Raw genomic sequence first — 18,512 nt, forward strand, 5'->3', positions numbered from 1 at the left:
TACAGTTTCAATATACGTCATTGAACAAAGACTCAATCGTGAGAGCTCTGCACAGCTGTGCTTGTGGTGTAGTGGTTATCACATCCGCCTAACACGCGGAAGACCCCAGGTTCGAACCCTGGCAGGCACAAGAGCGTTTCTTTCTTTACAGTTTCAATATACTTCATTGAACAAAGACTCCTTCGTGTCACTTTGCGCAGCTGTGCTTGTGGTGTAGCGGTTATCACATCCGCCTAACACGCGGAAGGCCCCAGGTTCGATACCTGGCAGACACAAGAGCATTTCTTCACTTAGTTTCAATATACGTCATTGAACAAAGACTCATTCATGAGAGCTCTGCACAGCTGTGTTTGTGGTGTAGTGTTTATCACATGCGCTTTACACGCGGAAGGCCCCAGGTCCGATCTCTGGCAGGCACTAGAGCACTTCTTTTTTACAATTTCAATATACGTCATTGAACAAAGGCTGATTCGTGAGAGCTCTGCACAGCTGTGTTTGGGGTGTAGCGGTTATCACATCCGCCTAACACGCGGAAGGCCTCAGGTTCGATCCCTGACAGGCACAAGAGCACTTCTTTTTTACAGTTTCAATATACGTCATTGAACAAAGACTCATTCGTGAGAGCTCTGCACAGCTGTGCTTGTGGTGTAGTGGTTATCACATCCGCTTTACGCGCGGAAGGCACCAGGTTGGATCCCTGGCAGGAACGAGAGCATTTCTTTTTTTACAGTTTCAATATACGTCTTTGAACAAAGACTCATTCGTGAGAGCTCTGCACACCTGTGCTTGTGGTGTAGTGGTTATCACATCCGCCTTACACGCGGAAGGCCCAGGTTCGATCCCTAGCAGGCACAAGAGCACTTCTTTTTTACAGTTTAAATATACGTCATTGAACAAAGGCTCATTTGTGAGAGCTCTGCACAGCTGTGCTTGTGGTGTAGTGTTTATCACATCCACTTAACACGCGCAAGGCCCCAGGTTCGATCCCTGGCAAGCACAAGAGCACTTCTTTTTTACAGTTTCAATATACGTCATTGAACAAAGGCTGATTCGTGAGAGCTCTGCACAGCTGTGTTTGGGGTGTAGCGGTTATCACATCCGCCTAACACGCGGAAGGCCTCAGGTTCGATCCCTGACAGGCACAAGAGCACTTCTTTTTTACAGTTTTAATATACGTAATTGAACAAAGGCTCATTCGTGAGAGCTCTGCACATGTGTGCTTGTGGTGTAGTGGTTATCACATCCGCCTTACACCCGGAAGGCGCCAGGTTCGATCTCTGGCAGGCACAAGAGCACTTCTCTTTTACAGTTTCAATATACGTCATTGCACAAAGGCTCATTCGTGAGACCTCTGCACAGCTGTGCTTGTGGTGTAGCGGTGATCACATCCGCATAACACGCAGAAGGCACAGGTTCGATCCCTGGCAGGCACAAGAGCACTTCTTTTTTTGCAGTTTCAATATACGTCATTGAACAAAGACTCAATCGTGAGAGCTCCGCACAGCTGTGCTTGTGGTGTAGTGGTTATCACATCCGCCTAACACGCGGAAGGCCCCAGGTTTGATCCCTGGCAGGCACAAGAGCGTTTCTTTTTTTAATTTCAATATACGTCATTGAACAAAGACTCATTCATGAGAGCTCTGCACAGCTGTGCTTGTGGATTAGTGGTTATCACATCCGCCTTACACGCGGAAGGCCCCAGGTTCGATCCCTGGCAAGCACAAGAGCACTTCTTTTTTTACAGTTTCAATATACGTCATTGAACAAAGGCTGATTCGTGAGAGCTCTACACAGCCGTGCTTGTGGTGTAGTGGTTTTCACATCCGCCTAACACGCGGAAGGCACCAGGTTCGATCCCTGGCAGGCACAAGAGCATTTCTTTTTTTAGTTTCAATATACGTCATTGAACAAAGGCTCATTCATGAGAGCTCTGCACATGTGTGCTTGTGGTGTCGTGGTTATCACATCCACTTAATACGCGGAAGGCGCCAGGTTCGATCTCTGGCAGGCAAAAGAGCACTTCTTTTTTACAGTTTCAATATACGTCATTGAACAAAGGTTCATTCGTGAGAGCTCTGCACAGCTGTGCTTGTGGTGTAGTGTTTATCACATCCACTTAATACGCGGAAGGCCCCAGGTTCGATCCCTGGCAGGCACAAGAGCGTTTCTTTTTTTAGTTTCAATATACGTCATTGAACAAAGACTCATTCATGAGAGCTCTGCACAGCTGTGCTTGTGGTGTAGTGGTTATCACATCCGCTTAACACGCGGAAGGCCCCAGGTTCGATCCCTGGCAGGCACAAGAGCACTTCTTTTTTTACAGTTTCAATATACGTCATTGAACAAAGACTCAATCGTGAGAGCTCTGCACAGCTGTGCTTGTGGTGTAGTGGTTATCACATCCGCCTAACACGCGGAAGGCCCCAGGTTCGATCCCTGGCAGACACAAGAGCGTTTCTTTTTTTAGTTTCAATATACGTCATTGAACAAAGACTCAATCATGAGAGCTCTGCACAGCTGTGCTTGTGGTGTAGCGGTTGTCACATCCGCCTAACACGCGGAAGGCCCGAGGTTCGATCCCTGGCAGGCGCAAGAGCACTTCTTTTTTTACAGTTTCAATATACTTCATTGAACAAAGACTCCTTCGTGTCACTTTGCGCAGCTGTGCGTGTGGTGTAGCGGATATCACATCCGCCTAACACGCGGAAGGCCCCAGGTTCGATACCTGGCAGACACAAGAGCATTTCTTTATTTAGTTTCAATATATGTCATTGAACAAAGACTCATTCATGAGAGCTCTGTGTTTGTGGTGTAGTGGTTATCACATGCGCTTAACACGCGGAAGGCCCCAGTTCCGATCTCTGGCAGGCACTCGAGCACTTCTTTTTTACAGTTTCAATATACGTCATTGAACAAAGACTCATTCGTGAGAGCTCTGCACAGCTGTGCTTGTGGTGTAGTGGTTATCACATCCGCTTTACGCGCGGAAGGCACCAGGTTGGATCCCTGGCAGGAACGAGAGCATTTCTTTTTTTACAGTTTCAATATACGTCTTTGAACAAAGACTCATTCATGAGAGCTCTGCACAGCTGTGCTTGTGGTGTAGCGGTTATCACATCCACCTAACACGCGGAAGGCCCCAGGTTCGATCCCTGGCATGCACAAGAGCACTTCTTTTTTACAGTTTAAATATACGTCATTGAACAAAGGCTCATTCGTGAGACCTCTGCACAGCTGTGCTTGTGGTGTAGTGGTTATCACATCCGCCTTACACGCGGAAGGCCCCAGGTTCGATCCCTGGCAGGCACAAGAGCACTTCTCTTTTACAGTTTCAATATACGTCATTGCACAAAGGCTCATTCGTGAGACCTCTGCACAGCTGTGCTTGTGGTGTAGCGGTTATCACATCCGCCTAACACGCAGAAGGCATAGGTTCGATCCCTGGCAGGCACAAGAGCATTTTTTAGTTTCAATATACGTAATTGAACAAAGGCTCATTAGTGAGGGCTGTGCACAGCTGCGCTTGTAGTGTAGTGGTTATTACATCCGCCTAACACGCGGAAGGCCCCAGGTTCGATCCCTGGCAGGCACAAGAGCATTTCTTCTTTTAGTTTCAATATACGTCATTGAACAAAGACTCATTCGTGAGAGCTCTGCACAGCTGTGCTTGTGGTGTAGTGTTTATCACATCCGCCTTACACGCGGAAGGTCCCAGGTTCGATCCCTGGCAAGCACAAGAGCACTTCTTGTTTACAGTTTAAATATACGTCATTGAACAAAGACTCAATCGTGAGAGCTCTGCACAGCTGTGCTTGTGGTGTAGTGGTTATCACATCCGCCTAACACGCGGAAGACCCCAGGTTCGATCCCTGGCAGGCACAAGAGCGTTTCTTTTTTTAGTTTCAATATACGTCATTGAACAAAGACTCATTCATGAGAGCTCTGCACAGCTGTGCTTGTGGTGTAGTGGTTATCACATCCGCTTCACTCGCGGAAGGCCCCAGGTTCGATTCCTGTAGGCACAGGAGCATTTATTTTTTAATTTCAATATACGTCATTGAACAAAGACTCATTCGGGAGAGCTCTGCACAGCTGTGCTTGTGGTGTAGTGGTTATCACATCCGCTTTACGCGCGGAAGGCACCAGGTTGGATCCCTGGCAGGAACGAGAGCATTTCTTTTTTTACAGTTTCAATATACGTCTTTGAACAAAGACTCATTCATGAGAGCTCTGCACAGCTGTGCTTGTGGTGTAGTGGTTATCACATCCGCCTTACACGCGGAAGGCCCCAGGTTCGATCCCTGGCATGCACAAGAGCACTTCTTTTTTTACAGTTTAAATATACGTCATTGAACAAAGGCTCATTCGTGAGACCTCTGCACAGCTGTGCTTGTGGTGTAGTGGTTATCACATCCGCCTTACACGCGGAAGGCCCCAGGTTCGTTCCCTGGCAGGCACAAGAGCACTTCTCTTTTACAGTTTCAATATAAGTCATTGCACAAAGGCTCATTCGTGAGACCTCTGCACAGCTGTGCTTGTGGTGTAGCGGTTATCGCATCCGCCTAACACGCAGAAGGCATAGGTTTGATCCCTGGCAGGCACAAGAGCACTTCTTTTTTTACAGTTTCAATATACGTCATTGAACAAAGACTCAATCGTGAGAGCTCTGCACAGCTGTGCTTGTGGTGTAGTGGTTATCACATCCGCCTAACACGCGGAAGGCCCCAGGTTCGATCCCTGGCAGGCACAAGACCATTTCTTTTTTTAGTTTCAATATACGTCATTGAACAAAGAATCATTCATGAGAGCTCTGCACAGCTGTGCTTGTGGTGTAGTGGTTATCACATCCGCTTAATACGCGGAAGGCGCCAGGTTCGATCTCTGGCAGGCAAAAGAGCACTTCTTTTTTACAGTTTCAATATACGTCATTGAACAAAGGTTCATTCGTGAGAGCTCTGCACAGCTGTGCTTGTGGTGTAGTGTTTATCACATCCACTTAATACGCGGAAGGCGCCAGGTTCGATCTCTGGCAGGCAAAAGAGCACTTCTTTTTTACAGTTTCAATATACGTCATTGAACAAAGGTTCATTCGTGAGAGCTCTGCACAGCTGTGCTTGTGGTGTAGTGTTTATCACATCCACTTAATACGCGGAAGGCCCCAGGTTCGATCCCTGGCAGGCACAAGAGCGTTTCTTTTTTTAGTTTCAATTTACGTCATTGAACAAAGACTCATTCATGAGAGCTCTGCACAGCTGTGCTTGTGGTGTAGTGGTTATCACATCCGCTTAACACGCGGAAGGCCCGAGGTTCGATCCCTGGCAGGCGCAAGAGCACTTCTTTTTTTACAGTTTCAATATACTTCATTGAACAAAGACTCTTTCGTGTCACTTTGCGCAGCTGTGCGTGTGGTGTAGCGGATATCACATCCGCCTAACACGCGGAAGGCCCCAGGTTCGATACCTGGCAGACACAAGAGCATTTCTTTATTTAGTTTCAATATATGTCATTGAACAAAGACTCATTCATGAGAGCTCTGTGTTTGTGGTGTAGTGGTTATCACGAGCGCTTAACACGCGGAAGGCCCCAGGTTCGATTCCTGTAGGCACAGGAGCATTTATTTTTTAATTTCAATATACGTCATTGAACAAAGACTCATTCGGGAGAGCTCTGCACAGCTGTGCTTGTGGTGTAGTGGTTATCACATCCGCTTTACGCGCGGAAGGCACCAGGTTGGATCCCTGGCAGGAACGAGAGCATTTCTTTTTTTACAGTTTCAATATACGTCTTTGAACAAAGACTCATTCATGAGAGCTCTGCACAGCTGTGCTTGTGGTGTAGCGGTTATCACATCCGCCTAACACGCGGAAGGCCCCAGGTTCGATCCCTGGCATGCACAAGAGCACTTATTTTTTACAGTTTAAATATACGTCATTGAACAAAGGCTCATTCGTGAGACCTCTGCACAGCTGTGCTTGTGGTGTAGTGGTTATCACATCCGCCTTACACGCGGAAGGCCCCAGGTTCGATCCCTGGCAGGCACAAGAGCACTTCTCTTTTACAGTTTCAATATACGTCATTGCACAAAGGCTCATTCGTGAGACCTCTGCACAGCTGTGCTTGTGGTATAGTGGTTATCACATCCGCTTCACACGCGGAAGGCCCCAGGTTCGATTCCTGTAGGCACAGGAGCATTTATTTTTTAATTTCAAGATACGTCATTGAACAAAGACTCATTCGGGAGAGCTCTGCACAGCTGTGCTTGTGGTGTAGTGGTTATCACATCCGCTTTACGCGCGGAAGGCACCAGGTTGGATCCCTGGCAGGAACGAGAGCATTTCTTTTTTTACAGTTTCAATATACGTCTTTGAACAAAGACTCATTCATGAGAGCTCTGCACAGCTGTGCTTGTGGTGTAGTGGTTATCACATCCGCCTTACACGCGGAAGGCCCCAGGTTCGATCCCTGGCATGCACAAGAGCACTTCTTTTTTACAGTTTAAATATACGTCATTGAACAAAGGCTCATTCGTGAGACCTCTGCACAGCTGTGCTTGTGGTGTAGTGGTTATCACATCCGCCTTACACGCGGAAGGCCCCAGGTTCGTTCCCTGGCAGGCACAAGAGCACTTCTCTATTACAGTTTCAATATACGTCATTGCACAAAGGCTCATTCGTGAGACCTCTGCACAGCTGTGCTTGTGGTGTAGCGGTTATCGCATCCGCCTTACACGCGGAAGGCCCCAGGTTCGATCCCTGGCAGGCACAAGAGCACTTCTCTTTTACAGTTTCAATATACGTCATTGCACAAAGGCTCCTTCGTGAGACCTCTGCACAGCTGTGCTTGTGGTGTAGCGGTTATCACATCCGCCTAACACGCAGAAGGCACAGGTTCGATCCCTGGCAGGCACAAGAGCACTTCTTTTTTTACAGTTTCAATATACGTCATTGAACAAAGACTCAATCGTGAGAGCTCTGCACAGCTGTGCTTGTGGTGTAGTGGTTATCACATCCGCCTAACACGCGGAAGACCCCAGGTTCGAACCCTGGCAGGCACAAGAGCGTTTCTTTCTTTACAGTTTCAATATACTTCATTGAACAAAGACTCCTTCGTGTCACTTTGCGCAGCTGTGCTTGTGGTGTAGCGGTTATCACATCCGCCTAACACGCGGAAGGCCCCAGGTTCGATACCTGGCAGACACAAGAGCATTTCTTCACTTAGTTTCAATATACGTCATTGAACAAAGACTCATTCATGAGAGCTCTGCACAGCTGTGTTTGTGGTGTAGTGTTTATCACATGCGCTTTACACGCGGAAGGCCCCAGGTCCGATCTCTGGCAGGCACTAGAGCACTTCTTTTTTACAATTTCAATATACGTCATTGAACAAAGGCTGATTCGTGAGAGCTCTGCACAGCTGTGTTTGGGGTGTAGCGGTTATCACATCCGCCTAACACGCGGAAGGCCTCAGGTTCGATCCCTGACAGGCACAAGAGCACTTCTTTTTTACAGTTTCAATATACGTCATTGAACAAAGACTCATTCGTGAGAGCTCTGCACAGCTGTGCTTGTGGTGTAGTGGTTATCACATCCGCTTTACGCGCGGAAGGCACCAGGTTGGATCCCTGGCAGGAACGAGAGCATTTCTTTTTTTACAGTTTCAATATACGTCTTTGAACAAAGACTCATTCGTGAGAGCTCTGCACACCTGTGCTTGTGGTGTAGTGGTTATCACATCCGCCTTACACGCGGAAGGCCCAGGTTCGATCCCTAGCAGGCACAAGAGCACTTCTTTTTTACAGTTTAAATATACGTCATTGAACAAAGGCTCATTTGTGAGAGCTCTGCACAGCTGTGCTTGGGGTGTAGTGTTTATCACATCCACTTAACACGCGCAAGGCCCCAGGTTCGATCCCTGGCAAGCACAAGAGCACTTCTTTTTTACAGTTTCAATATACGTCATTGAACAAAGGCTGATTCGTGAGAGCTCTGCACAGCTGTGTTTGGGGTGTAGCGGTTATCACATCCGCCTAACACGCGGAAGGCCTCAGGTTCGATCCCTGACAGGCACAAGAGCACTTCTTTTTTACAGTTTTAATATACGTAATTGAACAAAGGCTCATTCGTGAGAGCTCTGCACATGTGTGCTTGTGGTGTAGTGGTTATCACATCCGCCTTACACCCGGAAGGCGCCAGGTTCGATCTCTGGCAGGCACAAGAGCACTTCTCTTTTACAGTTTCAATATACGTGATTGCACAAAGGCTCATTCGTGAGACCTCTGCACAGCTGTGCTTGTGGTGTAGCGGTGATCACATCCGCATAACACGCAGAAGGCACAGGTTCGATCCCTGGCAGGCACAAGAGCACTTCTTTTTTTTGCAGTTTCAATATACGTCATTGAACAAAGACTCAATCGTGAGAGCTCCGCACAGCTGTGCTTGTGGTGTAGTGGTTATCACATCCGCCTAACACGCGGAAGGCCCCAGGTTTGATCCCTGGCAGGCACAAGAGCGTTTCTTTTTTTAATTTCAATATACGTCATTGAACAAAGACTCATTCATGAGAGCTCTGCACAGCTGTGCTTGTGGATTAGTGGTTATCACATCCGCCTTACACGCGGAAGGCCCCAGGTTCGATCCCTGGCAAGCACAAGAGCACTTCTTTTTTTACAGTTTCAATATACGTCATTGAACAAAGGCTGATTCGTGAGAGCTCTACACAGCCGTGCTTGTGGTGTAGTGGTTATCACATCCGCCTAACACGCGGAAGGCACCAGGTTCGATCCCTGGCAGGCACAAGAGCATTTCTTTTTTTAGTTTCAATATACGTCATTGAACAAAGGCTCATTCATGAGAGCTCTGCACATGTGTGCTTGTGGTGTCGTGGTTATCACATCCACTTAATACGCGGAAGGCGCCAGGTTCGATCTCTGGCAGGCAAAAGAGCACTTCTTTTTTACAGTTTCAATATACGTCATTGAACAAAGGTTCATTCGTGAGAGCTCTGCACAGCTGTGCTTGTGGTGTAGTGTTTATCACATCCACTTAATACGCGGAAGGCCCCAGGTTCGATCCCTGGCAGGCACAAGAGCGTTTCTTTTTTTAGTTTCAATATACGTCATTGAACAAAGACTCATTCATGAGAGCTCTGCACAGCTGTGCTTGTGGTGTAGTGGTTATCACATCCGCTTAACACGCGGAAGGCCCCAGGTTCGATCCCTGGCAGGCACAAGAGCACTTCTTTTTTTACAGTTTCAATATACGTCATTGAACAAAGACTCAATCGTGAGAGCTCTGCACAGCTGTGCTTGTGGTGTAGTGGTTATCACATCCGCCTAACACGCGGAAGGCCCCAGGTTCGATCCCTGGCAGACACAAGAGCGTTTCTTTTTTTAGTTTCAATATACGTCATTGAACAAAGACTCAATCATGAGAGCTCTGCACAGCTGTGCTTGTGGTGTAGCGGTTGTCACATCCGCCTAACACGCGGAAGGCCCGAGGTTCGATCCCTGGCAGGCGCAAGAGCACTTCTTTTTTTACAGTTTCAATATACTTCATTGAACAAAGACTCCTTCGTGTCACTTTGCGCAGCTGTGCGTGTGGTGTAGCGGATATCACATCCGCCTAACACGCGGAAGGCCCCAGGTTCGATACCTGGCAGACACAAGAGCATTTCTTTATTTAGTTTCAATATATGTCATTGAACAAAGACTCATTCATGAGAGCTCTGTGTTTGTGGTGTAGTGGTTATCACATGCGCTTAACACGCGGAAGGCCCCAGTTCCGATCTCTGGCAGGCACTCGAGCACTTCTTTTTTACAGTTTCAATATACGTCATTGAACAAAGACTCATTCGTGAGAGCTCTGCACAGCTGTGCTTGTGGTGTAGTGGTTATCACATCCGCTTTACGCGCGGAAGGCACCAGGTTGGATCCCTGGCAGGAACGAGAGCATTTCTTTTTTTACAGTTTCAATATACGTCTTTGAACAAAGACTCATTCATGAGAGCTCTGCACAGCTGTGCTTGTGGTGTAGCGGTTATCACATCCGCCTAACACGCGGAAGGCCCCAGGTTCGATCCCTGGCATGCACAAGAGCACTTCTTTTTTACAGTTTAAATATACGTCATTGAACAAAGGCTCATTCGTGAGACCTCTGCACAGCTGTGCTTGTGGTGTAGTGGTTATCACATCCGCCTTACACGCGGAAGGCCCCAGGTTCGATCCCTGGCAGGCACAAGAGCACTTCTCTTTTACAGTTTCAATATACGTCATTGCACAAAGGCTCATTCGTGAGACCTCTGCACAGCTGTGCTTGTGGTGTAGCGGTTATCACATCCGCCTAACACGCAGAAGGCATAGGTTCGATCCCTGGCAGGCACAAGAGCATTTTTTTAGTTTCAATATACGTAATTGAACAAAGGCTCATTAGTGAGGGCTGTGCACAGCTGCGCTTGTAGTGTAGTGGTTATTACATCCGCCTAACACGCGGAAGGCCCCAGGTTCGATCCCTGGCAGGCACAAGAGCATTTCTTCTTTTAGTTTCAATATACGTCATTGAACAAAGACTCATTCGTGAGAGCTCTGCACAGCTGTGCTTGTGGTGTAGTGTTTATCACATCCGCCTTACACGCGGAAGGTCCCAGGTTCGATCCCTGGCAAGCACAAGAGCACTTCTTGTTTACAGTTTAAATATACGTCATTGAACAAAGACTCAATCGTGAGAGCTCTGCACAGCTGTGCTTGTGGTGTAGTGGTTATCACATCCGCCTAACACGCGGAAGACCCCAGGTTCGATCCCTGGCAGGCACAAGAGCGTTTCTTTTTTTAGTTTCAATATACGTCATTGAACAAAGACTCATTCATGAGAGCTCTGCACAGCTGTGCTTGTGGTGTAGTGGTTATCACATCCGCTTCACTCGCGGAAGGCCCCAGGTTCGATTCCTGTAGGCACAGGAGCATTTATTTTTTAATTTCAATATACGTCATTGAACAAAGACTCATTCGGGAGAGCTCTGCACAGCTGTGCTTGTGGTGTAGTGGTTATCACATCCGCTTTACGCGCGGAAGGCACCAGGTTGGATCCCTGGCAGGAACGAGAGCATTTCTTTTTTTACAGTTTCAATATACGTCTTTGAACAAAGACTCATTCATGAGAGCTCTGCACAGCTGTGCTTGTGGTGTAGTGGTTATCACATCCGCCTTACACGCGGAAGGCCCCAGGTTCGATCCCTGGCATGCACAAGAGCACTTCTTTTTTACAGTTTAAATATACGTCATTCAACAAAGGCTCATTCGTGAGACCTCTGCACAGCTGTGCTTGTGGTGTAGTGGTTATCACATCCGCCTTACACGCGGAAGGCCCCAGGTTCGTTCCCTGGCAGGCACAAGAGCACTTCTCTTTTACAGTTTCAATATAAGTCATTGCACAAAGGCTCATTCGTGAGACCTCTGCACAGCTGTGCTTGTGGTGTAGCGGTTATCGCATCCGCCTAACACGCAGAAGGCATAGGTTTGATCCCTGGCAGGCACAAGAGCACTTCTTTTTTTACAGTTTCAATATACGTCATTGAACAAAGACTCAATCGTGAGAGCTCTGCACAGCTGTGCTTGTGGTGTAGTGGTTATCACATCCGCCTAACACGCGGAAGGCCCCAGGTTCGATCCCTGGCAGGCACAAGACCATTTCTTTTTTTAGTTTCAATATACGTCATTGAACAAAGAATCATTCATGAGAGCTCTGCACAGCTGTGCTTGTGGTGTAGTGGTTATCACATCCGCTTAATACGCGGAAGGCGCCAGGTTCGATCTCTGGCAGGCAAAAGAGCACTTCTTTTTTACAGTTTCAATATACGTCATTGAACAAAGGTTCATTCGTGAGAGCTCTGCACAGCTGTGCTTGTGGTGTAGTGTTTATCACATCCACTTAATACGCGGAAGGCGCCAGGTTCGATCTCTGGCAGGCAAAAGAGCACTTCTTTTTTACAGTTTCAATATACGTCATTGAACAAAGGTTCATTCGTGAGAGCTCTGCACAGCTGTGCTTGTGGTGTAGTGTTTATCACATCCACTTAATACGCGGAAGGCCCAAGGTTCGATCCCTGGCAGGCACAAGAGCGTTTCTTTTTTTAGTTTCAATTTACGTCATTGAACAAAGACTCATTCATGAGAGCTCTGCACAGCTGTGCTTGTGGTGTAGTGGTTATCACATCCGCTTAACACGCGGAAGGCCCCAGGTTCGATCCCTGGCAGGCACAAGAGCATTTTTTAGTTTCAATATACGTAATTGAACAAAGGCTCATTCGTGAGGGCTGTACACAGCTGCGCTTGTGGTGTAGTGGTTATTACATCCGCCTAACACGCGGAAGGCCCCAGGTTCGATCCCTGGCAGGCACAAGAGCATTTCTTTTTTTAGTTTCAATATATGTCATTGAACAAAGACTCATTCATGAGAGGTCTGCACAGCTGTGCTTGTGGTGTATTGGTTATCACATCCGCTTAACACGTGGGAAGCCCCAGGTTGGATCCCTGGCAGGCACAAGAGCACTTATTTTTTACAGTTTCAATATACGCAATTGAACAAAGGCTCATTCGTGAGAGCTCTGAACAGCTGTGCTTGTGGTGTAGTGGTTATCACATCCCCCTAACACGCAGAAGGCCCCAGGTTCGATCCGGTGCAGGCACAAGCGCACTTCATTTTCACAGTTTCAATGTGCTTCATTGAACAACGACTCATTTGTGAGAGCTCTGCTCAACTGTCCTTGTGGTGTAGTGGTTATCACATCCGCCTAACACGTGGAAGGCCCCAGGTTCGATCCCTGGCAGGCACAAGAGCATTTCTTTTTTATTTTCAATATACGTCATTGAACAAAGACTCATTCATGAGAGCTCTGCACAGCTGTGCTTGTGGTGTAGTGGTTATCACATCCACTTAATACGCGAAAAGCCCCAGGTTCGATCTCTGGCAGGCACAAGAGCACTTCCTTTTTACAGTTTCAATATACGTCATTTAACAAAGGTTCATTCGTGAGAGCTCTGCACAGCTGTGCTTGTGGTGTAGTGGTTATCACATCCGCCTTACACGCGGAAGGCCCCAGGTTCGATCCCTGGCACGCACAAGAGCAGTTCTCTTTTACAGTTTCAATATACGTCATTGCACAAAGGCTCATTCGTGAGACCTCTGCACAGCTGTGCTTGTGGTGTAGCGGTTATCACATCCGCCTAACACGCAGAAGGCACAGGTTCGATCCCTGGCAGGCACAAGAGCACTTCTTTTTTTACAGTTTCAATATACGTCATTGAACAAAGACTCAATCGTGAGAGCTCTGCACAGCTGTGCTTGTGGTGTAGTGGTTATCACATCCGCCTAACACGCGGAAGGCCCCAGGTTCGATCCCTGGCAGACACAAGAGCGTTTCTTTTTTTAGTTTCAATATACGTCATTGAACAAAGACTCATTCATGAGAGCTCTGCACAGCTGTGCTTGTGGTGTAGCGGTTGTCACATCCGCCTAACACGCGGAAGGCCCGAGGTTCGATCCCTGGCAGGCGCAAGAGCACTTCTTTTTTTACAGTTTCAATATACTTCATTGAACAAAGACTCCTTCGTGTCACTTTGCGCAGCTGTGCGTGTGGTGTAGCGGATATCACATCCGCCTAACACGCGGAAGGCCCCAGGTTCGATACCTGGCAGACACAAGAGCATTTCTTTATTTAGTTTCAATATATGTCATTGAACAAAGACTCATTCATGAGAGCTCTGTGTTTGTGGTGTAGTGGTTATCACATGCGCTTAACACGCAGAAGGCCCCAGTTCCGATCTCTGGCAGGCACTCGAGCACTTCTTTTTTACAGTTTCAATATACGTCATTGAACAAAGACTCATTCGTGAGAGCTCTGCACAGCTGTGCTTGTGGTGTAGTGGTTATCACATCCGCTTTACGCGCGGAAGGCACCAGGTTGGATCCCTGGCAGGAACGAGAACATTTCTTTTTTTACAGTTTCAATATACGTCTTTGAACAAAGACTCATTCATGAGAGCTCTGCACAGCTGTGCTTGTGGTGTAGCGGTTATCACATCCGCCTAACACGCGGAAGGCCCCAGGTTCGATCCCTGGCATGCACAAGAGCACTTCTTTTTTACAGTTTAAATATACGTCATTGAACAAAGGCTCATTCGTGAGACCTCTGCACAGCTGTGCTTGTGGTGTAGTGGTTATCACATCCGCCTTACACGCGGAAGGCCCAGGTTCGATCCCTAGCAGGCACAAGAGCACTTCTTTTTGACAGTTTAAATATACGTCATTGAACAAAGGCTCATTTGTGAGAGCTCTGCACAGCTGTGCTTGTGGTGTAGTGTTTATCACATCCACTTAACACGCGCAAGGCCCCAGGTTCGATCCCTGGCAAGCACAAGAGCACTTCTTTTTTACAGTTTCAATATACGTCATTGAACAAAGGCTGATTCGTGAGAGCTCTGCACAGCTGTGTTTGGGGTGTAGCGGTTATCACATCCGCCTAACACGCGGAAGGCCTCAGGTTCGATCCCTGACAGGCACAAGAGCACTTCTTTTTTACAGTTTTAATATACGTAATTGAACAAAGGCTCATTCGTGAGAGCTCTGCACATGTGTGCTTGTGGTGTAGTGGTTATCACATCCGCCTTACACCCGGAAGGCGCCAGGTTCGATCTCTGGCAGGCACAAGAGCACTTCTCTTTTACAGTTTCAATATACGTCATTGCACAAAGGCTCATTCGTGAGACCTCTGCACAGCTGTGCTTGTGGTGTAGCGGTGATCACATCCGCATAACACGCAGAAGGCACAGGTTCGATCCCTGGCAGGCACAAGAGCACTTCTTTTTTTGCAGTTTCAATATACGTCATTGAACAAAGACTCAATCGTGAGAGCTCCGCACAGCTGTGCTTGTGGTGTAGTGGTTATCACATCCGCCTAACACGCGGAAGGCCCTGGTTTGATCCCTGGCAGGCACAAGAGCGTTTCTTTTTTTAATTTCAATATACGTCATTGAACAAAGACTCATTCATGAGAGCTCTGCACAGCTGTGCTTGTGGATTAGTGGTTATCACATCCGCCTTACACGCGGAAGGCCCCAGGTTCGATCCCTGGCAAGCACAAGAGCACTTCTTTTTTTACAGTTTCAATATACGTCATTGAACAAAGGCTGATTCGTGAGAGCTCTACACAGCCGTGCTTGTGGTGTAGTGGTTATCACATCCGCCTAACACGCGGAAGGCACCAGGTTCGATCCCTGGCAGGCACAAGAGCATTTCTTTTTTTAGTTTCAATATACGTCATTGAACAAAGGCTCATTCATGAGAGCTCTGCACATGTGTGCTTGTGGTGTCGTGGTTATCACATCCACTTAATACGCGGAAGGCGCCAGGTTCGATCTCTGGCAGGCAAAAGAGCACTTCTTTTTTACAGTTTCAATATACGTCATTGAACAAAGGTTCATTCGTGAGAGCTCTGCACTGCTGTGCTTGTGGTGTAGTGTTTATCACATCCACTTAATACGCGGAAGGCCCCAGGTTCGATCCCTGGCAGGCACAAGAGCGTTTCTTTTTTTAGTTTCAATATACGTCATTGAACAAAGACTCATTCATGAGAGCTCTGCACAGCTGTGCTTGTGGTGTAGTGGTTATCACATCCGCTTAACACGCGGAAGGCCCCAGGTTCGATCCCTGGCAGGCACAAGAGCACTTCTTTTTTTACAGTTTCAATATACGTCATTGAACAAAGACTCAATCGTGAGAGCTCTGCACAGCTGTGCTTGTGGTGTAGTGGTTATCACATCCGCCTAACACGCGGAAGGCCCCAGGTTCGATCCCTGGCAGACACAAGAGCGTTTCTTTTTTTAGTTTCAATATACGTCATTGAACAAAGACTCAATCATGAGAGCTCTGCACAGCTGTGCTTGTGGTGTAGCGGTTGTCACATCCGCCTAACACGCGGAAGGCCCGAGGTTCGATCCCTGGCAGGCGCAAGAGCACTTCTTTTTTTACAGTTTCAATATACTTCATTGAACAAAGACTCCTTCGTGTCACTTTGCGAAGCTGTGCGTGTGGTGTAGCGGATATCACATCCGCCTAACACGCGGAAGGCCCCAGGTTCGATACCTGGCAGACACAAGAGCATTTCTTTATTTAGTTTCAATATATGTCATTGAACAAAGACTCATTCATGAGAGCTCTGTGTTTGTGGTGTAGTGGTTATCACATGCGCTTAACACGCGGAAGGCCCCAGTTCCGATCTCTGGCAGGCACTCGAGCACTTCTTTTTTACAGTTTCAATATACGTCATTGAACAAAGACTCATTCGTGAGAGCTCTGCACAGCTGTGCTTGTGGTGTAGTGGTTATCACATCCGCTTTACGCGCGGAAGGCACCAGGTTGGATCCCTGGCAGGAACGAGAGCATTTCTTTTTTTACAGTTTCAATATACGTCTTTGAACAAAGACTCATTCATGAGAGCTCTGCACAGCTGTGCTTGTGGTGTAGCGGTTATCACATCCGCCTAACACGCGGAAGGCCCCAGGTTCGATCCCTGGCATGCACAAGAGCACTTCTTTTTTACAGTTTAAATATACGTCATTGAACAAAGGCTCATTCGTGAGACCTCTGCACAGCTGTGCTTGTGGTGTAGTGGTTATCACATCCGCCTTACACGCGGAAGGCCCCAGGTTCGATCCCTGGCAGGCACAAGAGCACTTCTCTTTTACAGTTTCAATATACGTCATTGCACAAAGGCTCATTCGTGAGACCTCTGCACAGCTGTGCTTGTGGTGTAGCGGTTATCACATCCGCCTAACACGCAGAAGGCATAGGTTCGATCCCTGGCAGGCACAAGAGCATTTTTTTAGTTTCAATATACGTAATTGAACAAAGGCTCATTAGTGAGGGCTGTGCACAGCTGCGCTTGTAGTGTAGTGGTTATTACATCCGCCTAACACGCGGAAGGCCCCAGGTTCGATCCCTGGCAGGCACAAGAGCATTTCTTCTTTTAGTTTCAATATACGTCATTGAACAAAGACTCATTCGTGAGAGCTCTGCACAGCTGTGCTTGTGGTGTAGTGTTTATCACATCCGCCTTACACGCGGAAGGTCCCAGGTTCGATCCCTGGCAAGCACAAGAGCACTTCTTGTTTACAGTTTAAATATACGTCATTGAACAAAGACTCAATCGTGAGAGCTCTGCACAGCTGTGCTTGTGGTGTAGTGGTTATCACATCCGCCTAACACGCGGAAGACCCCAGGTTCGATCCCTGGCAGGCACAAGAGCGTTTCTTTTTTTAGTTTCAATATACGTCATTGAACAAAGACTCAATCGTGAGAGCTCTGCACAGCTGTGCTTGTGGTGTAGTGGTTATCACATCCGCTTCACTCGCGGAAGGCCCCAGGTTCGATTCCTGTAGGCACAGGAGCATTTATTTTTTAATTTCAATATACGTCATTGAACAAAGACTCATTCGGCAGAGCTCTGCACAGCTGTGCTTGTGGTGTAGTGGTTATCACATCCGCTTTACGCGCGGAAGGCACCAGGTTGGATCCCTGGCAGGAACGAGAGCATTTCTTTTTTTACAGTTTCAATATACGTCTTTGAACAAAGACTCATTCATGAGAGCTCTGCACAGCTGTGCTTGTGGTGTAGTGGTTATCACATCCGCCTTACACGCGGAAGGCCCCAGGTTCGATCCCTGGCATGCACAAGAGCACTTCTTTTTTACAGTTTAAATATACGTCATTGAACAAAGGCTCATTCGTGAGACCTCTGCACAGCTGTGCTTGTGGTGTAGTGGTTATCACATCCGCCTTACACGCGGAAGGCCCCAGGTTCGTTCCCTGGCAGGCACAAGAGCACTTCTCTTTTACAGTTTCAATATAAGTCATTGCACAAAGGCTCATTCGTGAGACCTCTGCACAGCTGTGCTTGTGGTGTAGCGGTTATCGCATCCGCCTAACACGCAGAAGGCATAGGTTTGATCCCTGGCAGGCACAAGAGCACTTCTTTTTTTACAGTTTCAATATACGTCATTGAACAAAGACTCAATCGTGAGAGCTCTGCACAGCTGTGCTTGTGGTGTAGTGGTTATCACATCCGCCTAACACGCGGAAGGCCCCAGGTTCGATCCCTGGCAGGCACAAGACCGTTTCTTTTTTTTAGTTTCAATATACGTCATTGAACAAAGAATCATTCATGAGAGCTCTGCACAGCTGTGCTTGTGGTGTAGTGGTTATCACATCCGCTTAATACGCGGAAGGCGCCAGGTTCGATCTCTGGCAGGCAAAAGAGCACTTCTTTTTTACAGTTTCAATATACGTCATTGAACAAAGGTTCATTCGTGAGAGCTCTGCACAGCTGTGCTTGTGGTGTAGTGTTTATCACATCCACTTAATACGCGGAAGGCGCCAGGTTCGATCTCTGGCAGGCAAAAGAGCACTTCTTTTTTACAGTTTCAATATACGTCATTGAACAAAGGTTCATTCGTGAGAGCTCTG

The 18,512-nt window shown here is 47.5% G+C and overlaps 85 non-coding genes across 85 annotated transcripts; all 85 read left to right on the top strand.

Annotated features, from left to right (window-relative positions):
• Positions 1 to 57: 57 nt before the first annotated feature.
• On the top strand, positions 58 to 130 carry TRNAV-AAC (transfer RNA valine (anticodon AAC)). Its single transcript has one exon. It is a non-coding gene; the product is annotated as a tRNA-Val (tRNA).
• A 72-nt stretch (positions 131 to 202) lies between these two features.
• TRNAV-AAC (transfer RNA valine (anticodon AAC)) lies at positions 203 to 275 on the top strand. The gene has a single exon. It is a non-coding gene; the product is annotated as a tRNA-Val (tRNA).
• A 216-nt stretch (positions 276 to 491) lies between these two features.
• On the top strand, positions 492 to 564 carry TRNAV-AAC (transfer RNA valine (anticodon AAC)). The gene has a single exon. It is a non-coding gene; the product is annotated as a tRNA-Val (tRNA).
• A 218-nt stretch (positions 565 to 782) lies between these two features.
• On the top strand, positions 783 to 854 carry TRNAV-UAC (transfer RNA valine (anticodon UAC)). The gene has a single exon. It is a non-coding gene; the product is annotated as a tRNA-Val (tRNA).
• Positions 855 to 1,071: 217 nt separating this feature from the next.
• TRNAV-AAC (transfer RNA valine (anticodon AAC)) lies at positions 1,072 to 1,144 on the top strand. Its single transcript has one exon. It is a non-coding gene; the product is annotated as a tRNA-Val (tRNA).
• A 72-nt stretch (positions 1,145 to 1,216) lies between these two features.
• Positions 1,217 to 1,289, top strand: TRNAV-UAC (transfer RNA valine (anticodon UAC)). The gene has a single exon. It is a non-coding gene; the product is annotated as a tRNA-Val (tRNA).
• A 217-nt stretch (positions 1,290 to 1,506) lies between these two features.
• Positions 1,507 to 1,579, top strand: TRNAV-AAC (transfer RNA valine (anticodon AAC)). Its single transcript has one exon. It is a non-coding gene; the product is annotated as a tRNA-Val (tRNA).
• A 71-nt stretch (positions 1,580 to 1,650) lies between these two features.
• On the top strand, positions 1,651 to 1,723 carry TRNAV-UAC (transfer RNA valine (anticodon UAC)). Its single transcript has one exon. It is a non-coding gene; the product is annotated as a tRNA-Val (tRNA).
• Positions 1,724 to 1,796: 73 nt separating this feature from the next.
• Positions 1,797 to 1,869, top strand: TRNAV-AAC (transfer RNA valine (anticodon AAC)). Its single transcript has one exon. It is a non-coding gene; the product is annotated as a tRNA-Val (tRNA).
• A 216-nt stretch (positions 1,870 to 2,085) lies between these two features.
• TRNAI-AAU (transfer RNA isoleucine (anticodon AAU)) lies at positions 2,086 to 2,158 on the top strand. The gene has a single exon. It is a non-coding gene; the product is annotated as a tRNA-Ile (tRNA).
• A 71-nt stretch (positions 2,159 to 2,229) lies between these two features.
• Positions 2,230 to 2,302, top strand: TRNAV-AAC (transfer RNA valine (anticodon AAC)). The gene has a single exon. It is a non-coding gene; the product is annotated as a tRNA-Val (tRNA).
• Positions 2,303 to 2,375: 73 nt separating this feature from the next.
• On the top strand, positions 2,376 to 2,448 carry TRNAV-AAC (transfer RNA valine (anticodon AAC)). The gene has a single exon. It is a non-coding gene; the product is annotated as a tRNA-Val (tRNA).
• Positions 2,449 to 2,519: 71 nt separating this feature from the next.
• Positions 2,520 to 2,592, top strand: TRNAV-AAC (transfer RNA valine (anticodon AAC)). Its single transcript has one exon. It is a non-coding gene; the product is annotated as a tRNA-Val (tRNA).
• A 72-nt stretch (positions 2,593 to 2,664) lies between these two features.
• Positions 2,665 to 2,737, top strand: TRNAV-AAC (transfer RNA valine (anticodon AAC)). Its single transcript has one exon. It is a non-coding gene; the product is annotated as a tRNA-Val (tRNA).
• Positions 2,738 to 3,091: 354 nt separating this feature from the next.
• Positions 3,092 to 3,164, top strand: TRNAV-AAC (transfer RNA valine (anticodon AAC)). Its single transcript has one exon. It is a non-coding gene; the product is annotated as a tRNA-Val (tRNA).
• A 72-nt stretch (positions 3,165 to 3,236) lies between these two features.
• Positions 3,237 to 3,309, top strand: TRNAV-UAC (transfer RNA valine (anticodon UAC)). Its single transcript has one exon. It is a non-coding gene; the product is annotated as a tRNA-Val (tRNA).
• Positions 3,310 to 3,381: 72 nt separating this feature from the next.
• TRNAV-AAC (transfer RNA valine (anticodon AAC)) lies at positions 3,382 to 3,453 on the top strand. Its single transcript has one exon. It is a non-coding gene; the product is annotated as a tRNA-Val (tRNA).
• A 66-nt stretch (positions 3,454 to 3,519) lies between these two features.
• Positions 3,520 to 3,592, top strand: TRNAV-AAC (transfer RNA valine (anticodon AAC)). Its single transcript has one exon. It is a non-coding gene; the product is annotated as a tRNA-Val (tRNA).
• Positions 3,593 to 3,663: 71 nt separating this feature from the next.
• On the top strand, positions 3,664 to 3,736 carry TRNAV-UAC (transfer RNA valine (anticodon UAC)). The gene has a single exon. It is a non-coding gene; the product is annotated as a tRNA-Val (tRNA).
• Positions 3,737 to 3,808: 72 nt separating this feature from the next.
• Positions 3,809 to 3,881, top strand: TRNAV-AAC (transfer RNA valine (anticodon AAC)). Its single transcript has one exon. It is a non-coding gene; the product is annotated as a tRNA-Val (tRNA).
• A 359-nt stretch (positions 3,882 to 4,240) lies between these two features.
• On the top strand, positions 4,241 to 4,313 carry TRNAV-UAC (transfer RNA valine (anticodon UAC)). The gene has a single exon. It is a non-coding gene; the product is annotated as a tRNA-Val (tRNA).
• A 73-nt stretch (positions 4,314 to 4,386) lies between these two features.
• TRNAV-UAC (transfer RNA valine (anticodon UAC)) lies at positions 4,387 to 4,459 on the top strand. The gene has a single exon. It is a non-coding gene; the product is annotated as a tRNA-Val (tRNA).
• A 217-nt stretch (positions 4,460 to 4,676) lies between these two features.
• Positions 4,677 to 4,749, top strand: TRNAV-AAC (transfer RNA valine (anticodon AAC)). The gene has a single exon. It is a non-coding gene; the product is annotated as a tRNA-Val (tRNA).
• Positions 4,750 to 5,110: 361 nt separating this feature from the next.
• On the top strand, positions 5,111 to 5,183 carry TRNAI-AAU (transfer RNA isoleucine (anticodon AAU)). Its single transcript has one exon. It is a non-coding gene; the product is annotated as a tRNA-Ile (tRNA).
• A 71-nt stretch (positions 5,184 to 5,254) lies between these two features.
• TRNAV-AAC (transfer RNA valine (anticodon AAC)) lies at positions 5,255 to 5,327 on the top strand. Its single transcript has one exon. It is a non-coding gene; the product is annotated as a tRNA-Val (tRNA).
• A 72-nt stretch (positions 5,328 to 5,399) lies between these two features.
• Positions 5,400 to 5,472, top strand: TRNAV-AAC (transfer RNA valine (anticodon AAC)). The gene has a single exon. It is a non-coding gene; the product is annotated as a tRNA-Val (tRNA).
• Positions 5,473 to 5,823: 351 nt separating this feature from the next.
• TRNAV-AAC (transfer RNA valine (anticodon AAC)) lies at positions 5,824 to 5,896 on the top strand. Its single transcript has one exon. It is a non-coding gene; the product is annotated as a tRNA-Val (tRNA).
• Positions 5,897 to 5,968: 72 nt separating this feature from the next.
• Positions 5,969 to 6,041, top strand: TRNAV-UAC (transfer RNA valine (anticodon UAC)). The gene has a single exon. It is a non-coding gene; the product is annotated as a tRNA-Val (tRNA).
• Positions 6,042 to 6,401: 360 nt separating this feature from the next.
• Positions 6,402 to 6,474, top strand: TRNAV-UAC (transfer RNA valine (anticodon UAC)). Its single transcript has one exon. It is a non-coding gene; the product is annotated as a tRNA-Val (tRNA).
• Positions 6,475 to 6,546: 72 nt separating this feature from the next.
• On the top strand, positions 6,547 to 6,619 carry TRNAV-UAC (transfer RNA valine (anticodon UAC)). Its single transcript has one exon. It is a non-coding gene; the product is annotated as a tRNA-Val (tRNA).
• Positions 6,620 to 6,691: 72 nt separating this feature from the next.
• On the top strand, positions 6,692 to 6,764 carry TRNAV-UAC (transfer RNA valine (anticodon UAC)). Its single transcript has one exon. It is a non-coding gene; the product is annotated as a tRNA-Val (tRNA).
• A 72-nt stretch (positions 6,765 to 6,836) lies between these two features.
• On the top strand, positions 6,837 to 6,908 carry TRNAV-AAC (transfer RNA valine (anticodon AAC)). Its single transcript has one exon. It is a non-coding gene; the product is annotated as a tRNA-Val (tRNA).
• A 73-nt stretch (positions 6,909 to 6,981) lies between these two features.
• On the top strand, positions 6,982 to 7,054 carry TRNAV-AAC (transfer RNA valine (anticodon AAC)). The gene has a single exon. It is a non-coding gene; the product is annotated as a tRNA-Val (tRNA).
• Positions 7,055 to 7,126: 72 nt separating this feature from the next.
• On the top strand, positions 7,127 to 7,199 carry TRNAV-AAC (transfer RNA valine (anticodon AAC)). Its single transcript has one exon. It is a non-coding gene; the product is annotated as a tRNA-Val (tRNA).
• Positions 7,200 to 7,415: 216 nt separating this feature from the next.
• Positions 7,416 to 7,488, top strand: TRNAV-AAC (transfer RNA valine (anticodon AAC)). Its single transcript has one exon. It is a non-coding gene; the product is annotated as a tRNA-Val (tRNA).
• Positions 7,489 to 7,706: 218 nt separating this feature from the next.
• Positions 7,707 to 7,778, top strand: TRNAV-UAC (transfer RNA valine (anticodon UAC)). The gene has a single exon. It is a non-coding gene; the product is annotated as a tRNA-Val (tRNA).
• A 217-nt stretch (positions 7,779 to 7,995) lies between these two features.
• Positions 7,996 to 8,068, top strand: TRNAV-AAC (transfer RNA valine (anticodon AAC)). The gene has a single exon. It is a non-coding gene; the product is annotated as a tRNA-Val (tRNA).
• A 72-nt stretch (positions 8,069 to 8,140) lies between these two features.
• TRNAV-UAC (transfer RNA valine (anticodon UAC)) lies at positions 8,141 to 8,213 on the top strand. The gene has a single exon. It is a non-coding gene; the product is annotated as a tRNA-Val (tRNA).
• A 218-nt stretch (positions 8,214 to 8,431) lies between these two features.
• On the top strand, positions 8,432 to 8,504 carry TRNAV-AAC (transfer RNA valine (anticodon AAC)). The gene has a single exon. It is a non-coding gene; the product is annotated as a tRNA-Val (tRNA).
• A 71-nt stretch (positions 8,505 to 8,575) lies between these two features.
• TRNAV-UAC (transfer RNA valine (anticodon UAC)) lies at positions 8,576 to 8,648 on the top strand. The gene has a single exon. It is a non-coding gene; the product is annotated as a tRNA-Val (tRNA).
• A 73-nt stretch (positions 8,649 to 8,721) lies between these two features.
• TRNAV-AAC (transfer RNA valine (anticodon AAC)) lies at positions 8,722 to 8,794 on the top strand. Its single transcript has one exon. It is a non-coding gene; the product is annotated as a tRNA-Val (tRNA).
• A 216-nt stretch (positions 8,795 to 9,010) lies between these two features.
• TRNAI-AAU (transfer RNA isoleucine (anticodon AAU)) lies at positions 9,011 to 9,083 on the top strand. The gene has a single exon. It is a non-coding gene; the product is annotated as a tRNA-Ile (tRNA).
• Positions 9,084 to 9,154: 71 nt separating this feature from the next.
• On the top strand, positions 9,155 to 9,227 carry TRNAV-AAC (transfer RNA valine (anticodon AAC)). Its single transcript has one exon. It is a non-coding gene; the product is annotated as a tRNA-Val (tRNA).
• A 73-nt stretch (positions 9,228 to 9,300) lies between these two features.
• Positions 9,301 to 9,373, top strand: TRNAV-AAC (transfer RNA valine (anticodon AAC)). The gene has a single exon. It is a non-coding gene; the product is annotated as a tRNA-Val (tRNA).
• Positions 9,374 to 9,444: 71 nt separating this feature from the next.
• Positions 9,445 to 9,517, top strand: TRNAV-AAC (transfer RNA valine (anticodon AAC)). The gene has a single exon. It is a non-coding gene; the product is annotated as a tRNA-Val (tRNA).
• Positions 9,518 to 9,589: 72 nt separating this feature from the next.
• On the top strand, positions 9,590 to 9,662 carry TRNAV-AAC (transfer RNA valine (anticodon AAC)). The gene has a single exon. It is a non-coding gene; the product is annotated as a tRNA-Val (tRNA).
• Positions 9,663 to 10,016: 354 nt separating this feature from the next.
• On the top strand, positions 10,017 to 10,089 carry TRNAV-AAC (transfer RNA valine (anticodon AAC)). Its single transcript has one exon. It is a non-coding gene; the product is annotated as a tRNA-Val (tRNA).
• A 72-nt stretch (positions 10,090 to 10,161) lies between these two features.
• On the top strand, positions 10,162 to 10,234 carry TRNAV-UAC (transfer RNA valine (anticodon UAC)). The gene has a single exon. It is a non-coding gene; the product is annotated as a tRNA-Val (tRNA).
• Positions 10,235 to 10,306: 72 nt separating this feature from the next.
• On the top strand, positions 10,307 to 10,378 carry TRNAV-AAC (transfer RNA valine (anticodon AAC)). The gene has a single exon. It is a non-coding gene; the product is annotated as a tRNA-Val (tRNA).
• A 67-nt stretch (positions 10,379 to 10,445) lies between these two features.
• TRNAV-AAC (transfer RNA valine (anticodon AAC)) lies at positions 10,446 to 10,518 on the top strand. The gene has a single exon. It is a non-coding gene; the product is annotated as a tRNA-Val (tRNA).
• Positions 10,519 to 10,589: 71 nt separating this feature from the next.
• TRNAV-UAC (transfer RNA valine (anticodon UAC)) lies at positions 10,590 to 10,662 on the top strand. Its single transcript has one exon. It is a non-coding gene; the product is annotated as a tRNA-Val (tRNA).
• Positions 10,663 to 10,734: 72 nt separating this feature from the next.
• On the top strand, positions 10,735 to 10,807 carry TRNAV-AAC (transfer RNA valine (anticodon AAC)). Its single transcript has one exon. It is a non-coding gene; the product is annotated as a tRNA-Val (tRNA).
• Positions 10,808 to 11,166: 359 nt separating this feature from the next.
• TRNAV-UAC (transfer RNA valine (anticodon UAC)) lies at positions 11,167 to 11,239 on the top strand. Its single transcript has one exon. It is a non-coding gene; the product is annotated as a tRNA-Val (tRNA).
• Positions 11,240 to 11,311: 72 nt separating this feature from the next.
• Positions 11,312 to 11,384, top strand: TRNAV-UAC (transfer RNA valine (anticodon UAC)). The gene has a single exon. It is a non-coding gene; the product is annotated as a tRNA-Val (tRNA).
• A 217-nt stretch (positions 11,385 to 11,601) lies between these two features.
• TRNAV-AAC (transfer RNA valine (anticodon AAC)) lies at positions 11,602 to 11,674 on the top strand. Its single transcript has one exon. It is a non-coding gene; the product is annotated as a tRNA-Val (tRNA).
• A 361-nt stretch (positions 11,675 to 12,035) lies between these two features.
• Positions 12,036 to 12,108, top strand: TRNAI-AAU (transfer RNA isoleucine (anticodon AAU)). Its single transcript has one exon. It is a non-coding gene; the product is annotated as a tRNA-Ile (tRNA).
• Positions 12,109 to 12,179: 71 nt separating this feature from the next.
• Positions 12,180 to 12,252, top strand: TRNAV-AAC (transfer RNA valine (anticodon AAC)). The gene has a single exon. It is a non-coding gene; the product is annotated as a tRNA-Val (tRNA).
• Positions 12,253 to 12,318: 66 nt separating this feature from the next.
• TRNAV-AAC (transfer RNA valine (anticodon AAC)) lies at positions 12,319 to 12,391 on the top strand. Its single transcript has one exon. It is a non-coding gene; the product is annotated as a tRNA-Val (tRNA).
• Positions 12,392 to 12,752: 361 nt separating this feature from the next.
• TRNAV-AAC (transfer RNA valine (anticodon AAC)) lies at positions 12,753 to 12,825 on the top strand. The gene has a single exon. It is a non-coding gene; the product is annotated as a tRNA-Val (tRNA).
• A 215-nt stretch (positions 12,826 to 13,040) lies between these two features.
• On the top strand, positions 13,041 to 13,113 carry TRNAV-UAC (transfer RNA valine (anticodon UAC)). The gene has a single exon. It is a non-coding gene; the product is annotated as a tRNA-Val (tRNA).
• Positions 13,114 to 13,185: 72 nt separating this feature from the next.
• TRNAV-AAC (transfer RNA valine (anticodon AAC)) lies at positions 13,186 to 13,257 on the top strand. Its single transcript has one exon. It is a non-coding gene; the product is annotated as a tRNA-Val (tRNA).
• A 73-nt stretch (positions 13,258 to 13,330) lies between these two features.
• Positions 13,331 to 13,403, top strand: TRNAV-AAC (transfer RNA valine (anticodon AAC)). The gene has a single exon. It is a non-coding gene; the product is annotated as a tRNA-Val (tRNA).
• Positions 13,404 to 13,474: 71 nt separating this feature from the next.
• On the top strand, positions 13,475 to 13,547 carry TRNAV-AAC (transfer RNA valine (anticodon AAC)). Its single transcript has one exon. It is a non-coding gene; the product is annotated as a tRNA-Val (tRNA).
• Positions 13,548 to 13,619: 72 nt separating this feature from the next.
• On the top strand, positions 13,620 to 13,692 carry TRNAV-AAC (transfer RNA valine (anticodon AAC)). Its single transcript has one exon. It is a non-coding gene; the product is annotated as a tRNA-Val (tRNA).
• A 354-nt stretch (positions 13,693 to 14,046) lies between these two features.
• Positions 14,047 to 14,119, top strand: TRNAV-AAC (transfer RNA valine (anticodon AAC)). The gene has a single exon. It is a non-coding gene; the product is annotated as a tRNA-Val (tRNA).
• Positions 14,120 to 14,191: 72 nt separating this feature from the next.
• TRNAV-UAC (transfer RNA valine (anticodon UAC)) lies at positions 14,192 to 14,263 on the top strand. Its single transcript has one exon. It is a non-coding gene; the product is annotated as a tRNA-Val (tRNA).
• Positions 14,264 to 14,480: 217 nt separating this feature from the next.
• On the top strand, positions 14,481 to 14,553 carry TRNAV-AAC (transfer RNA valine (anticodon AAC)). The gene has a single exon. It is a non-coding gene; the product is annotated as a tRNA-Val (tRNA).
• Positions 14,554 to 14,625: 72 nt separating this feature from the next.
• TRNAV-UAC (transfer RNA valine (anticodon UAC)) lies at positions 14,626 to 14,698 on the top strand. The gene has a single exon. It is a non-coding gene; the product is annotated as a tRNA-Val (tRNA).
• A 217-nt stretch (positions 14,699 to 14,915) lies between these two features.
• TRNAV-AAC (transfer RNA valine (anticodon AAC)) lies at positions 14,916 to 14,987 on the top strand. Its single transcript has one exon. It is a non-coding gene; the product is annotated as a tRNA-Val (tRNA).
• A 71-nt stretch (positions 14,988 to 15,058) lies between these two features.
• TRNAV-UAC (transfer RNA valine (anticodon UAC)) lies at positions 15,059 to 15,131 on the top strand. The gene has a single exon. It is a non-coding gene; the product is annotated as a tRNA-Val (tRNA).
• Positions 15,132 to 15,204: 73 nt separating this feature from the next.
• TRNAV-AAC (transfer RNA valine (anticodon AAC)) lies at positions 15,205 to 15,277 on the top strand. Its single transcript has one exon. It is a non-coding gene; the product is annotated as a tRNA-Val (tRNA).
• Positions 15,278 to 15,493: 216 nt separating this feature from the next.
• Positions 15,494 to 15,566, top strand: TRNAI-AAU (transfer RNA isoleucine (anticodon AAU)). The gene has a single exon. It is a non-coding gene; the product is annotated as a tRNA-Ile (tRNA).
• Positions 15,567 to 15,637: 71 nt separating this feature from the next.
• Positions 15,638 to 15,710, top strand: TRNAV-AAC (transfer RNA valine (anticodon AAC)). The gene has a single exon. It is a non-coding gene; the product is annotated as a tRNA-Val (tRNA).
• A 73-nt stretch (positions 15,711 to 15,783) lies between these two features.
• TRNAV-AAC (transfer RNA valine (anticodon AAC)) lies at positions 15,784 to 15,856 on the top strand. The gene has a single exon. It is a non-coding gene; the product is annotated as a tRNA-Val (tRNA).
• A 71-nt stretch (positions 15,857 to 15,927) lies between these two features.
• Positions 15,928 to 16,000, top strand: TRNAV-AAC (transfer RNA valine (anticodon AAC)). Its single transcript has one exon. It is a non-coding gene; the product is annotated as a tRNA-Val (tRNA).
• A 72-nt stretch (positions 16,001 to 16,072) lies between these two features.
• TRNAV-AAC (transfer RNA valine (anticodon AAC)) lies at positions 16,073 to 16,145 on the top strand. Its single transcript has one exon. It is a non-coding gene; the product is annotated as a tRNA-Val (tRNA).
• Positions 16,146 to 16,499: 354 nt separating this feature from the next.
• On the top strand, positions 16,500 to 16,572 carry TRNAV-AAC (transfer RNA valine (anticodon AAC)). The gene has a single exon. It is a non-coding gene; the product is annotated as a tRNA-Val (tRNA).
• Positions 16,573 to 16,644: 72 nt separating this feature from the next.
• Positions 16,645 to 16,717, top strand: TRNAV-UAC (transfer RNA valine (anticodon UAC)). The gene has a single exon. It is a non-coding gene; the product is annotated as a tRNA-Val (tRNA).
• Positions 16,718 to 16,789: 72 nt separating this feature from the next.
• Positions 16,790 to 16,861, top strand: TRNAV-AAC (transfer RNA valine (anticodon AAC)). The gene has a single exon. It is a non-coding gene; the product is annotated as a tRNA-Val (tRNA).
• A 67-nt stretch (positions 16,862 to 16,928) lies between these two features.
• Positions 16,929 to 17,001, top strand: TRNAV-AAC (transfer RNA valine (anticodon AAC)). The gene has a single exon. It is a non-coding gene; the product is annotated as a tRNA-Val (tRNA).
• Positions 17,002 to 17,072: 71 nt separating this feature from the next.
• Positions 17,073 to 17,145, top strand: TRNAV-UAC (transfer RNA valine (anticodon UAC)). The gene has a single exon. It is a non-coding gene; the product is annotated as a tRNA-Val (tRNA).
• A 72-nt stretch (positions 17,146 to 17,217) lies between these two features.
• Positions 17,218 to 17,290, top strand: TRNAV-AAC (transfer RNA valine (anticodon AAC)). Its single transcript has one exon. It is a non-coding gene; the product is annotated as a tRNA-Val (tRNA).
• Positions 17,291 to 17,649: 359 nt separating this feature from the next.
• Positions 17,650 to 17,722, top strand: TRNAV-UAC (transfer RNA valine (anticodon UAC)). Its single transcript has one exon. It is a non-coding gene; the product is annotated as a tRNA-Val (tRNA).
• Positions 17,723 to 17,794: 72 nt separating this feature from the next.
• TRNAV-UAC (transfer RNA valine (anticodon UAC)) lies at positions 17,795 to 17,867 on the top strand. Its single transcript has one exon. It is a non-coding gene; the product is annotated as a tRNA-Val (tRNA).
• A 217-nt stretch (positions 17,868 to 18,084) lies between these two features.
• TRNAV-AAC (transfer RNA valine (anticodon AAC)) lies at positions 18,085 to 18,157 on the top strand. Its single transcript has one exon. It is a non-coding gene; the product is annotated as a tRNA-Val (tRNA).
• Positions 18,158 to 18,512: the final 355 nt, after the last annotated feature.

Source organism: Rhipicephalus microplus, chromosome 2 (assembly GCF_043290135.1).
Source record: "Rhipicephalus microplus isolate Deutch F79 chromosome 2, USDA_Rmic, whole genome shotgun sequence".
Taxonomy (NCBI): Eukaryota; Metazoa; Arthropoda; class Arachnida; order Ixodida; family Ixodidae; genus Rhipicephalus; species Rhipicephalus microplus.